Source organism: Olea europaea, unplaced genomic scaffold (assembly GCF_002742605.1).
Source record: "Olea europaea var. sylvestris unplaced genomic scaffold, O_europaea_v1 scaffold18, whole genome shotgun sequence".
NCBI lineage: Eukaryota > Viridiplantae > Streptophyta > Magnoliopsida > Lamiales > Oleaceae > Olea > Olea europaea.
This window is the reverse complement of record NW_019235741.1, coordinates 118212-132043: the sequence shown is the minus strand read 5'-3', so window position 1 is coordinate 132043 and position 13832 is coordinate 118212.

Sequence of the window (13832 nt, the reverse complement as noted above, 5' to 3'; positions counted from 1 at the left end):
GTTTAAATTTAAAATAGTTTTCCCATCGAATTGACACTTGACAACAATGCAAGTGTCAAAGAACGAGTCAAAAATCAGTGTACAAATAGCAAAGTTCAATCGTTAAGAACATTGCCATATGTACACTATGGCGTACAGTTCAGTTTATTGTTTTCGACGTGACTTTACCCTGTTGGACAGTTTAAATTTAAAACAGTTTTCCCATCCAATTGACATTTGACAACAATGCAAGTGTCAAACAATATTTCAAAGATCAGTGTACAAACAGCAAAGTTCAATCGTTAAGGAGCTTGCTACATTTACACTATGGTGTACACTTTAGTTTACACTTTCCCACGTGACATTGCCCCAATGGACAGTTTAAATTTCAAACAGTTTTCCTATCCAATCGACACTTGAAGATAGTACAAGTGTCAAACAACGTGTCAAAAATTAGTGTACAAATAGCAAAGTTCAATCGTTAAAGACCTTGCTACATTTACGCCATGGTGTTCACTTTAGTTTACACTTTGCCACGTGACCTTACCCTGTTGGACAGTTTAAATTTAAAATCGGTTTCCCATCCAATTGACACTTGAAAATAATGCAAGTGTCAAATAACGTGTCAAAAATTAGTGTACAAATAGCAAAGTTTAATCTTTAAGAACCTTCCTACATGTACACTATGGTGTAAAATTTAGTTTACACTTTACCACGTGATAGTACCATGTTGGATAGTTTAAATTTTAAACAATTTTCCCATCCAATTGACACTTGACAATAGTGCAAGTGTCCAACAACGTATTGAAAATCAGTGTACAGATAGCAAAATTCAATTGTTAAGGACCTTGCTACATATACACTATGGTGTACACTTTAGTTTACACTTTGCCATGTGACATTACCCTATTGGACAATTTAAATTTCAAATCGTTTTCCTATCTAATTGACACTTGACAACAATGTAAGTGTTAAACAACATGTTAAGAATTAGTGGACAAAAAGCAAAGTTCAATCGGTAAGAACCTTGTTACATGCACATTAGGGTGTACACTTTAGTTTACACTTTACCACGTGACATTACCCTGTTGTACAGTTTAAATTTCCAACAGCTCTCCCATCAAATTGACTCTTGACAACAATGCAAGTGTCAAACGACGTGTCAAAAATTAGTGTACAAATGGCAAAGTTCAATCGGTAAGGACCTTGCTACATGTACACTATGGTGTACACTTTAGTTTACACTTTGCCACGTGATGTTATCCTATTGGACAGTTTAAATTTCAAACAGGTTTCTCATCCAATTGACAATTGACAACAATGCAAGTGTCAAACAACGTGTCAAAAATCAGTATACAAATAGCAAAGTTCAGTCGGTAAGAACCTTGCTATGTGTACACTATGGTGTATACTTTAGTTTACACTCTACCGCGTGACTTTACTTTGTTAGACAGCTTGACAACAATGCAAGTGTCAAACAACATGTCAAAAATTAGTGTACAAATTGCAAAGTTCAATCGGTAAGAACCTTGCTACATGTACACTATGGTGTACAATTTAGTTTACTCTCTACCACGTGACATTACTCTGTTGGATAGTTTAAATTTAAAATAGTTTTCCCATCGAATTGACACTTGACAACAATGCAAGTGTCAAACATCGTGTCAAAAATCAGCGTACAAATGGCAAAGTTCAACTGTTAAGAACCTTGCTACATGTACGCTATGGTGTACACTTCAGTTTATAGTTTCCGATGTAACATTACCCGGTTGGACAGTTTAAATTTCAAATAGTTTTGCCATCCAATTGACACCAGTCAACAACACAAGTGTCAAAAAAGTCTCAAAAATCAGTGTACAAATAGAAAAGTTCAATCGATAAAGACTTTGCTACATATACACTAGGGTGTACACTTTAGTTTACACTTTGCCACGTGACATTACCCTGTTGGACAGTTTAAATTTAAAATAGTTTTTCCATCCAACTAACACTTGACAGCAATGCAAGTGTCAAACAATGTGTCAAAAATTAGTACACAAATAGCAAAGTTCAATCGGTATGAACCGTGCTATATGTACACTATGGTGTACACTTTAGTTTACAGTTTGTAACATGACATTACCCTATTGTACAGTTTGAATTTCAAATAGTTTTCCCATCCAATTGACCCTTGACAACATTGCAAGTGTCAAAAAATGAGTAAAAAATCAGTGTACAAATAGCAAAGTTCAACCATTAAGAACCTTGCTACATGTACACTATGGTGTACAGCTCAGTTTACTATTTTCGATGTGACTTTACCCGGTTGGACTGTTTAAATTTAAAACAGTTTTCCCATCCAATTGATGCTTGACAACAATGCAAGTGACAAACAATATTTCAAAGATCAGCGTACGAACATCAAAGTTCAATCGTTAAGGAGCTTACTACATGTACACTATGGTGTACACTTTAGTTTACACTTTCCCACGTGGCATTACCCCATTGGACAATTTAAATTTCAAATAGTTTTCCCATCCAATCGACACTTGACGACAATGTAAGTGTTAAACAACGTGTCAAAAATCAGTGAACAAATAGCAAAGTTCAATCCGAAAGATCCTTGCTACATGTACACTATGATGTACACTTTAGTTTACACATTGTCACGTGACGTTACCCTATTGAAGAGTTTAAATTTCAAACACTTTTTCCATCCAATTAACACTTGTAATCAATGTAAGTGTCAAACAACGTGTCAAAAATGAATGTACAAATTGCAAAGTTCAATCGGTAAGAACCTTACAACATGTACACTATCGTGTATACTTTAGTTTACACTTTGCCACGTGTCATTACCCTGTTGGACATTTTAAATTTCAAACAGTTCTCCCATCCAATTAACACTTGACAACAATGCAAGTATCAAACAACGTGTCGAAAATCTGTGTACAAATAGCAAAGTTCAATCGGTAAGGACCTTACTACATGTACATTATGGTGTACACTTTAGTTTACACTTTACCACGTGACATTACCCTGTTGGACAGTTTAAAATTCAAACAATTTTTCCATCCAATTGACACTTGACAACAATGCAAGTGTCAAACAACTTGTCAAAAATCAGTATACAAATAACGAAGTTCAATCGGTAAGAACCTTGCTACATGTGCACAATGGTGTACAATTTAGTTTGCACTTTGCCACGTGATATTATCCTATTGGACAGTATAAATATCAAACAATTTTCCCATCCAATTGACACTTGACAACAATGCAAGTGTCAAACAACGTTTCAAAAATTAGTGCACAAATAGGAAAGTTCAATCGGTAAGGACGTTGCTACATGTATACTATGGTGTACACTTTAGTTTACACTTTGCCACATGACATTATCCTCTTCGACAGTTTAAATTTCAAACAGTTTTTCCATCCAATTGACACTTGACAACACTGCAAGTGTCAAAGAACATGTCAAAAATCAGTGAACAAATAGCAAAGTTCAATCAGAAAGGACCTTCCTATATGTACACAGTGGTGTACACTTTAATTTACACTTTGGCACGTGACACTACCCAGTTGGACAGTTTAAATTTCAAACAGTTTATCCATCCAATTGACAGTTGACAACAATACAAGTGTCAAACAACATGTCGAAAATCAATGTACAAATAGAAAAGTTCAATCGGTAAGGACCTTGCTACACGTACACTATGGTGTACACTTTAGTTTACACTTTATCACATGACATTACCCTGTTGGACAATTTAAATCTCAAATAGTTTTCCCATCCAATTGACACTTGACAGCAATGTAAGTGTCAAACAACATCTCAAAAATCAGTGTACAAATAGCAATGTTAAATCGACAAGGACCTTACTACATGTACACTATGGTGTACACTTTAGTTTACGCTTGTCACATTACGTTAACCTATTGTACAGTTTCAATTTCAAACAATTTTTCCATCCAATTGACACTTGACAATAATGCAAGTATCAAACAAAGTGTTAAAAATCAGTGTACAAATAGCAAAATTCAATCGAAAAGAACCTTGCTACATGTACACTATGGTGTACACTTTAATTTACACTTTACAATGTGACATTACCCATGGACAGTTTAAATTTCAAACAGCTTTGCCACCCAATTGAGACTTGACAATAATGTAAGTGTCAAACAACATGTCAAAAATCAGTGTACAAATAGCAAAGTTCAATTGTTAAGAACCTTGCTACATGTACACTATGGTGTGCGCTTCAGTATACAGTTTCCCACATGATATTACCCTGTTGGACAGTTTAAATATCCAACTGTTTTTCCATCCAACCGACACTTGACAACAATGCAAGTGTCAAACAACATGTCAAAAATCAATGTACAAAAAGCTAAGTTCAATCAGTATGAACCTTGCTACATGTATACTATGGTGTTCACTTTAATGTACACTTTGCCACGAGACATTATCCCGTTGGAAAGTTTAAATTTCAAACAGTTTTCCCATCTAATTGACACTTAACATCAATGCAAGTGTCAAACAACGTGTCAAAAATTAGTGTACAAATAGCAAAGTTCAATCGGTAAGGACCTTGCTACATGTACATTATGGTGTACACTTTAGTTTACACTTTGCCATATGACATTATCCTATTGGACAGTTTAAATACCAAACAGTTTTCCCACCCAATTGACACTTGACAACAATGGAAATGTCAAACAACGTGACAAAAATCAGTGTTCAAAAAGCTAAGTTCAATCGATAAGAATCGTGCTACATGTACACTATGGTGTAGACATAAGCTTATATTTTACCATGAGACATTACCTCGTTGGACGGTTTAAATTTCAAATAGTTCTCCCATCCAATTGACACTTGATAACAATGCAAGTGTCAAATAACGTGTCAAAACTCAGTGTACAAATAGCAAAGTTCAATCGGTAAGAACCTTGCTACATGTACACTATGATGTACACTTTAGTTTACACTTTACCACGTGACATTATCCTGATGGATAGTTAAAATTTCAAACACTTTTCCCATTCAATTAACACTTGACAACATTGCATGTGTCAAACAACGTGTCAAAATCAGTGTACATATAGCAAAGTTCAATTGGTAAGAACCTTGCGACATGTACACTATGGTGTACACTTTATTTTACACTTTGCCATGTATCATTACCCTGTGGGACAGTTTAAATTTCAAATAATTTTCCAATCCAATTAACACTTGACAACAATGCAAGCATTAAACAACGTGTCGAAAATTAGTGTACAAATATCAAAGTTCAATTGGTAAGGACCTTGATACATGTACACAAGGGTGTACACTTTAGTTTACACTTTGCCACGTGACATTATCCGGTTAGACAGTTTAAATTTCAAACAATTTTTCCATCCAATTGACACTTGACAACAATGCAAGTGTCAAAGAACGTGTCAAAAATCAGTGTAAAAATAGCAAAGTTCAATCGGTTAGGTCCTTGCTACATGTATACAGTGGTGTATACTTTAATTTACACTTTGCCGGTGAAATTACCCTGTTGGACAGTTTAAATTTGAAACAGTTTTCCCATCCAATTGACACTTGACAACATTGCAAGTGTTAAACAACGTGTCGAAAATCAGTGTACAAATAGCAAAGTTCAATCGGTAAGAACCTTGCTACACATACACTATGGTGTACACTTTAGTTTACACTTTTTCACATTACGTTACCGTATTGTACAGTTTAAATTTCAAACAGTTTTCCCATCCAATTGACACTTGACAATAATGCAAGTGTCAAAAATCAGTGTACAAATAGCAAAGTTCAATCGATAAAAATCTTACTACATGTACACTATGGTGTACACTTCATTTTACAGTTTGCCACGTGACATTACCCTGTTGGATATTTTAAATTTCCAACTATTTTCGCATCCAATTGACAATGCAAGTGTCAAACAACGTGTCAAAAATCAGTGTACAAATAGTAAAGTTCAATCAGTAAGGACCTTGCTACAGTTACACTATGGTGTACACTTTCGTTTACACTTTGACACGTGATAGTATCGTTTAGGACAGTTTATGTTTCAAACAGTTTTCTCATCCAATTTACACTTGACAACAATGTAAGTGGCAAATAACGTGTCAAAAATCAGTGTACAAAAAGCAAATTTCAATCAGTAAGAACCTTACGACATGTAAACTATGGTGTACATTTTAGTTTAAACTTTGTCACGTGTCATTGCCCTATTGGAAAGTTTAAATTTCAGACTATTTTCCCATCCAATGGACACTTGACAACAATGCAAGTGTCAAACAACGTGTCAAAAATCAGTGTACAAATAGCAAAGTTCAATCGATAAGAACCTTGCTACATGTACACTATGGAGTACACTTTAGTTTACCCTTTGCGACGTGACATTACTCTATTAGATAGTTTAAATTTCAAATAGTTTTCCCATCAAATTGACACTTGATAACAATACAAGTGTCCAACAACATGTCGAAAATCAGTGTATAAACGGCAAAGTTCAATCGGTAAGGACCTTGCTACATGTACACTATGGTGTACACTTTAATTTACACTTTGCCACAAGACACTACCTTGTTGGACAGCTTAAATTTCAAATAGTTTTCCCATCTAATTGACACTTGACAACAATACAAGTGTCAGACAACATGTCGAAAATCAGTGTACAAAAAGCAAATTTCAATTAGTAAGAACCTTGTGATATATAAACTATGATGTACACTTTAGTTTACATTTTGCCACGTGACATTACCCCTCTTGTATAGTTTAAATTTCAAACAATTTTCCCATCCAATTGGCACTTGACAACAATGCAAGTGTCAAACAACGTGTCGAAAATTACTATAAAAATAGCAAAGTTCTATCGGTAAGAACCTTGCTACATGTACACTATGGTGTACACTTTAATTTACAATTTACCACAAGACACTACCCTGTTGGATGCTTAAATTTCAAATAGTTTTCCCATCCAATTGACTCTTGATAACATTGCATGTGTTAAACAACGTGTCGAAAATTTGTGTTCAAAAAGCAAATTTCAATCAGTAAGAACCTTGCGACATGTAAACTATAGTGCACATTTTAGCTTACACTTTACCACGTGTCATTACCCTGTTGGATAGTTTAAATTTCAAATTGTTTTTCCATCCAATTGATACTTGATAACGATGCTAGTGTCAAGCAACGTGTCAAAAATCAGTGTACAAATAACGATGTCCAATCGGTAAGAATCTTGTTACATGTACACTATGGTGTACACTTAAGTTTACACTTTGCTACGTGACATTACCCTGTTGGACCGTTTAAATTTCAAATTGTTTTCTCATCCAATTGACACTTGACAACTATGCAAGTGTCAAACGACGTGTCAAAAATCAGTGTACAAAATGCAAATTTCAATCAGTAAGAACCTTTCGACATGTAAACTATGGTGTACACTTTAGTTTACACTTTGTCATGTGTCATTACCCTATTGGAAAGTTTAAATTTCAGACTGTTTTCCCATCCAATTGACACTTGACAATAATGCAAGTCTCAAACAACGTGTCAAAAATCTGCGTACAAATAGCAATATTCAATCGGTAAGAACCTTGCTACATGTACAGTATGATGTACACTTTGCCACGTGACAACACTCTATTGGACAATATAAATTTTAGACAATTTTCCCATCCAACTGACACTTGATAACAATGCAAGTGTCAAATAACATGTTGAAAATTAGTGTACAAATAGCAAATTTCAATCTGTAAGGAACTTGCTATATGTACACTATGATGTACACTTTAGTTTACACTTTACCACGTGACATTATCCTGTTAGCCAGTTTAAATTTCAAACAGCTTTTCCATCCAATTGACAATTGACAACAATGCAAGTGTCAAGCAACGTGCTCAAAATTAGTGCACAAATAGCAAAGTTCAATCGATAAGAACCTTGCTACATGTACACTATGGAGTACACTTTAGTTTACCTTTTGCCACGTGACATTTCTCTATTGGACATTTTAGATTTCAAATAGTTTTTCCATCAAATTGACACTTGATAACAATGCAAGTGTCTAACAACATGTCGAAAATTAGTGTACAAACAGCAAAGTTCAATCGGTAAGGACCTTGCTACATGTACACTATGGTGTATACTCTAATTTACACTTTGCCACAAGACACTACCCTGTCAGATAGGTTAAATTTCAAATAGTTTTCCCATCTGATTGACACTTGACAACAATACAAGTGCCAAACAACGCGTCAAAAATTCGTGTACAAAAAGTAAATTTCAATCGGTAAGAACCTTGTCACATGTATACAATGGTGTATACTTTAGTTTACACTTTGCCATGTGTCATTACCCTGTTGGACAGTTTAAATTTCAGACTATTTTCAAATCCAATTGACACTTGACAATGATGCTAGTGTCAAAAAACGTGTTAAAAATCAATGTACGAATAGCAATGTTCAATCGGTAATAACCTTGCTCCATGTACACTATGGTGTACACTTTGCCACATGACATTACTCTATCGGATAGTTTAAATTTCAGATAGATTTCCCATCCAATTGACACTTGATAACAATGCAAGTGTCGAACAATGTGTCGAAAATCAGAGCACAAACAGCAAATTTCAATCTGTAAGGACCCTGCTACAAGTACACTATGGTGTACACTTTAGTTTACACTTTGTTGCGTGACATTACCCTATTGGACAGTTTAAATATCAAACAGTTTTCTCATCCAATTAACACTCGACAACAATGCAAGTGTCAAACAACGTATCAAAAATTAGTGTACAAATAACAAAGTTCAATCGGTAAGAACCTTGCCACATGTACACTATGGTGTACACTTTCATTTACACTTTGCCACGAGGCATTACCTTATTGGACAACTTAAATTTCAAACAGTTTTCCCGTCCAATTGACACTTGAATACAATGCAAGTGTCAAACATCGTGTCAAAAATCAGTGTACAAATAGTAAAGTTCAAACGGTAAGAACCTTGCGACATGTACACAATGGTGTACACACTTTAGTTTACACTTTGCAACATGATATTACCTTGTTGGATAGTATAAATTTCAAACAATTTCCCAACCAACTGACACTTGACAATAATGCAAGTGTCAAACAACGTGTCAAACATAAAGGTACAAATAGCAAAGTTCAATCGGTATTAACCTTGCTGCATGTACACTTTAGTTTGCACTTTATCACGTGACATTACCCTGTTGGACAGTTTAAATTTCAAATAGTTTTCCCATCAAATTGACACTTGATAACAATGCAAGTGTCAAACAACATGTCAAAAATCAGTGTACAAATAGCAAAGTTCAATCCGTAAGATCCTTGCTACATGTACACTATGATGTACATTTTAGTTTACACATTGCCAAGTGATGCTACCCTGTTCGACAGTTTAAATTTCAAACACTTTTCCCATCCAATTGACACTTGTAAACAATGCAAGTATCAAACAACGTCTCAAAAATCAATGTACGAATAGGAAAGTTCAATCGGTAAGAACTTTGCGACATGTACACTATGGTGTATACTTTAGTTTACACTTTGCCACGTGTCATTATCCTGTTGGACAGCTTAAATTTCAAATAGTTTTTCAAACAAATTGACACTTGATAACAATGCAAGTGTCAAACGACGTGTCGAAAATTAGTGTACAAGTAGCAAAGTTCAATCGGTAAGGACCTTGCTACATGTACACTATGGTGTACACTTTAGTTTACACTTTGCCATGTGACATGACCCTATTGGACAGTTTAAATTTCAAATAGTTTTCCCATCCAATTGACATTTGAGAACAATGCAATTGTCAAACAACGTGTCGAAAATCAGTGTACAAACAGCAAACTTCAATCGGTAAGGACCTTGCTACTTGTACACTATGATGTACACTTTAATTTACACTAAGCCACTGACATTACCCTGTTGGACAGTTTTAATTTCAAACAATTTTTTGATCCAATTTACACTTGACAACAATCCAAGTGTCAAACATCGTGTCAAAAATTAGTATAAAAATAGTAAAGTTCAATCAGTAAGGACCTTGCTACATGTACACTATGGTGTGCAATTTAGTTTACACTTTGCCACATGACATTACCCTGTTGGACAATTTAAATTTCAAATAATTTTCTCATCCAATTGACACTTGACAATAATGCAAGTGTCAAACATCGTGTCAAAAATCAGTGTACAAATAGCAAAGTTCAATCGGTAAGAACCTTACTACATGTACACTATGGTCTACACTTTGGCTTGCAGTTTGCCACGTGACATTATCCTGTTATACAGTTTAAATTTTAAACAATTTCCCCATCCAATTGACACTTTCCAACAATGTAAGTGTCAAACAACGTGTCAAAAATCAGTGTACAAGTAGCAAAGTTCAATCGGTAAGAAATTTGCTACATATACACTATGGTGTACACTTTCGCTTACACTTTACCACGTGACATTATCCTGTTGTATAGTTTGAATTTCAAACAGTTTTTCCATCCATTTGACACTTGATAAAAATGCAAGCGCCAGACAACATGTCAAAAATCAGTGTACCAAAAGCAAAGGTCAAACGTTAAGAACCTTGCTACATGTACACTATGATGTACACTTCAGTTTGTAGTTTGCCACGTGACATTATCCTATTGGATAGTTTAAATTTCCCACTGTTTTCCCATCCAATTGACACTTGACAACAATACAAATGTCAAACAACGTGTCAAAAATCAGTGTACAAATAGCAAAGTTCAATCGATAGGAACCTTGCTATATGTACGCTATGGTGTACACACTTTAGTTTACACTTTGCCATGTCACATAAACCTGTTGGACAGTTTAAATTTCAAACAGTTTTCCCATCCAATTGACACTTGATAACAATTCAAGTGATAAACAACGTGTCGAAAATTAGTGTACGAATAATAAAGTTCAATCAGTAAGGACCTTGCTACATGTACGCTATGGTGTACACTTTAGTTTACACTTTGCCACGTGACAGTATCCTATTGTACAGTTTTAGTTTCAAACAGTTTTCTCATCCAATTTACACTTGACAACAATACAAGTGTCCAGTGTACAAAAAGCAAATTTCAATCAATAAGAACCTTGCGACAGGTAAACTATGGTGTACACTTTTGTTTACACTTTCTCACGTGTCATTACCCTGTTGGATAGTTTAAATTTCAGACTGTTTTCCCATCCAATTGACACTCGACAACAATCCCAAACAACGTGTCAAAAATCAATGTACAAATAGCAATGTTCAATTTGTAAGAACCTTGCTATTTGTACACTATGGTGTACATTTTGCCACGTGACATTACTCTATTGGACAGTATAAATTTTAGATAGTTTTTCCAGCCAACTGACACTTGATAACAATGCAAGTGTCGAACAACATGTCAAAAATTAATGTACAAACGGCAAATTTCAATCGGTAAAGAACTTGCTACTTGTACACTGTGGTGTACACTTTAGTTTACAGTTTGTCACTTGACATTACCCTGTTGGATAGTTTAAATATATTATAATTTTCCCATCCAATTGACACCTGACAACAATGCAAGTGTGAAACAACGTGTCAAAAATTAGTGTACAAATAGCAATGTTCAATCGATAAGAACCTTGCTACATGCACACTATGGTGTACACTTTACCACGTGACATTACTCTATTGGACTGTTTAAATTTTAGATAGTTTTCCCATCCAACTGACACTTGATAACAATACAAGTGTCAAATAACATGTCAAAAATCCGCGTACAAACAACAAATTTCAATCGACAAGGAACTTCCTACATGTACACTATGGTGTACACTTTCGTTTACACTTCGCCACGTGATATTACCCTGTTGCACAGTTTAAATTCAAACAATTTTCCCATCCAATTGACACTTGACAACAACGCAAGTGTCAAACAACGTGTCAAAAATTAGTGTACAATAGCAAAGCTCAATCGGTAAGAACCTTGCTACATGTACACCATAGCGTACACTTTAGTTTACACTTTGCCATGTGACATTACCCTGTTGGACAGTTTAAATTTTAAACAGTTTTTCCATCCAATTGACACTTGAAAACAATGCAACTGTCAAACGACGTGTCAAAAATTAGTGTACAAATAGCAAAGTTCAATCGGTAAGAAACTTGCTACATGTACACTATGGTGTACACTTTAGTTTGCACTTTGTCACGTGACATTACCCTGTTGGACAATTTAAATTTTAAAAAAATTTCCCATTCAATTGACACTTGACAACAATGTAAGTGTCAGACAACGTGTCAAAAATCAGTGTACGAATATCAAAGTTCAATCGTTAAGAACATTGCTACATGTACACTATGGTGTGCACTTCAGTTAACAGTTTCCCACATGACATTACCCTGTTGGATAGTTTAAATTTCAAATAGTTTTTCCATCCAATTGATACTTGAAAGCAATGCAAGTGTCAAACGACGTGTCAAAAATTAGTGTACAAGTAGCAAAGTTCAATTGTTAAGAACCTTGCTACATGTACACTATGGTGTGCACTTCAGTTTACAGTTTCCCACGTGACATTCCCCTATTGGACAGTTCAAATATCAAACTAATTTCCCATCCAATCGACACTTGATAGCAGTGCAAGTGTCAAACAATGTGTCAAAAATTACTATACAAATAGCTAAGTTCAATCGTTAAGAACCTCGCTACATGTGCACTATGGTGTCCACTTCCGTTTACACTTTTCAACGTGACATTATCCTGTTGGACAGTTTAAATTTTGAATGGTTTTCCTATCCAATCGACACTTGACAACAATGGAATTGTCAAACAACCTGTCAAAAATCTTTGTACAAATAGCAAAGTTCAATCCGTAAGGTCCTTACTACATGTACACTATGATTTACACTTTGGTTTACACATTGGCACATGATGTTACCCTATTGGACAGTTTAAATTTCAAACACTTTTCCCATCCAATTGACACTTGTAAACAGTGCAAGTGTCAAACAACGTGTCAAAAATCAATGTTCAATCGGTAAGAACTTTGCTACATGTACACTATGGTGTACACACTTTAGTTTATGCTTTGCCACATTACATTACCCTGTTGGACGGTTTAAATTTCAAATAGTTTTCCACCCAATTGACACTTGACAACAATGCAAGTGTCAAACAAAGTATCAAAAATTAGTGTACAAATAGCAAGGTTCAATCGTTAAGAACCTTTCTACACGTACACTATGGTGTGCACTTCAATTTACACTTTTCGACGTGACATTACCCCGTTGGACAGTTTAAATTTCAAACAATTTTTCCATCCAATCAACACTTGACAACAATGTAAGTGTCAAACAACGTGTCAAAAATCAGTGTACAAATAGCAAAGTTCAATCCGTAAGATCCTTGCTACATGTACACTATGATTTACACTTTGGTTTCCACATTGGCACATGAAGCTACCCTATTGGACTGTTCAAATTTCAAACACTTTTCCCATCCAATTGACATTTGTAAACAATGTAAGTGTCAAACAACGTGTCAAAAATTGATGTACTAATAGCAATGTTCAATCGGTAAGAACCTTGCTACATGTACACTATGGTGTACACACTTTAGTTTATGCTTTGCCATGTTATATTACCCTGTTGGACGGTTTAAATTTCAAACAGTTTTCCACCCAATTGACACTTGACGACAATGTAAATGTCAAACAACGTGTCAAAAATCAGTGTACAAATAGCAAGGTTCAATCGTTAAGAACCTTTCTACATGTACGCTATGGTGTGCACTTCAATTTACACTTTTCGACGTGACATTACCCCGTTGGACAGTTTAAATTTCAAACAGTTTTTCCATCCA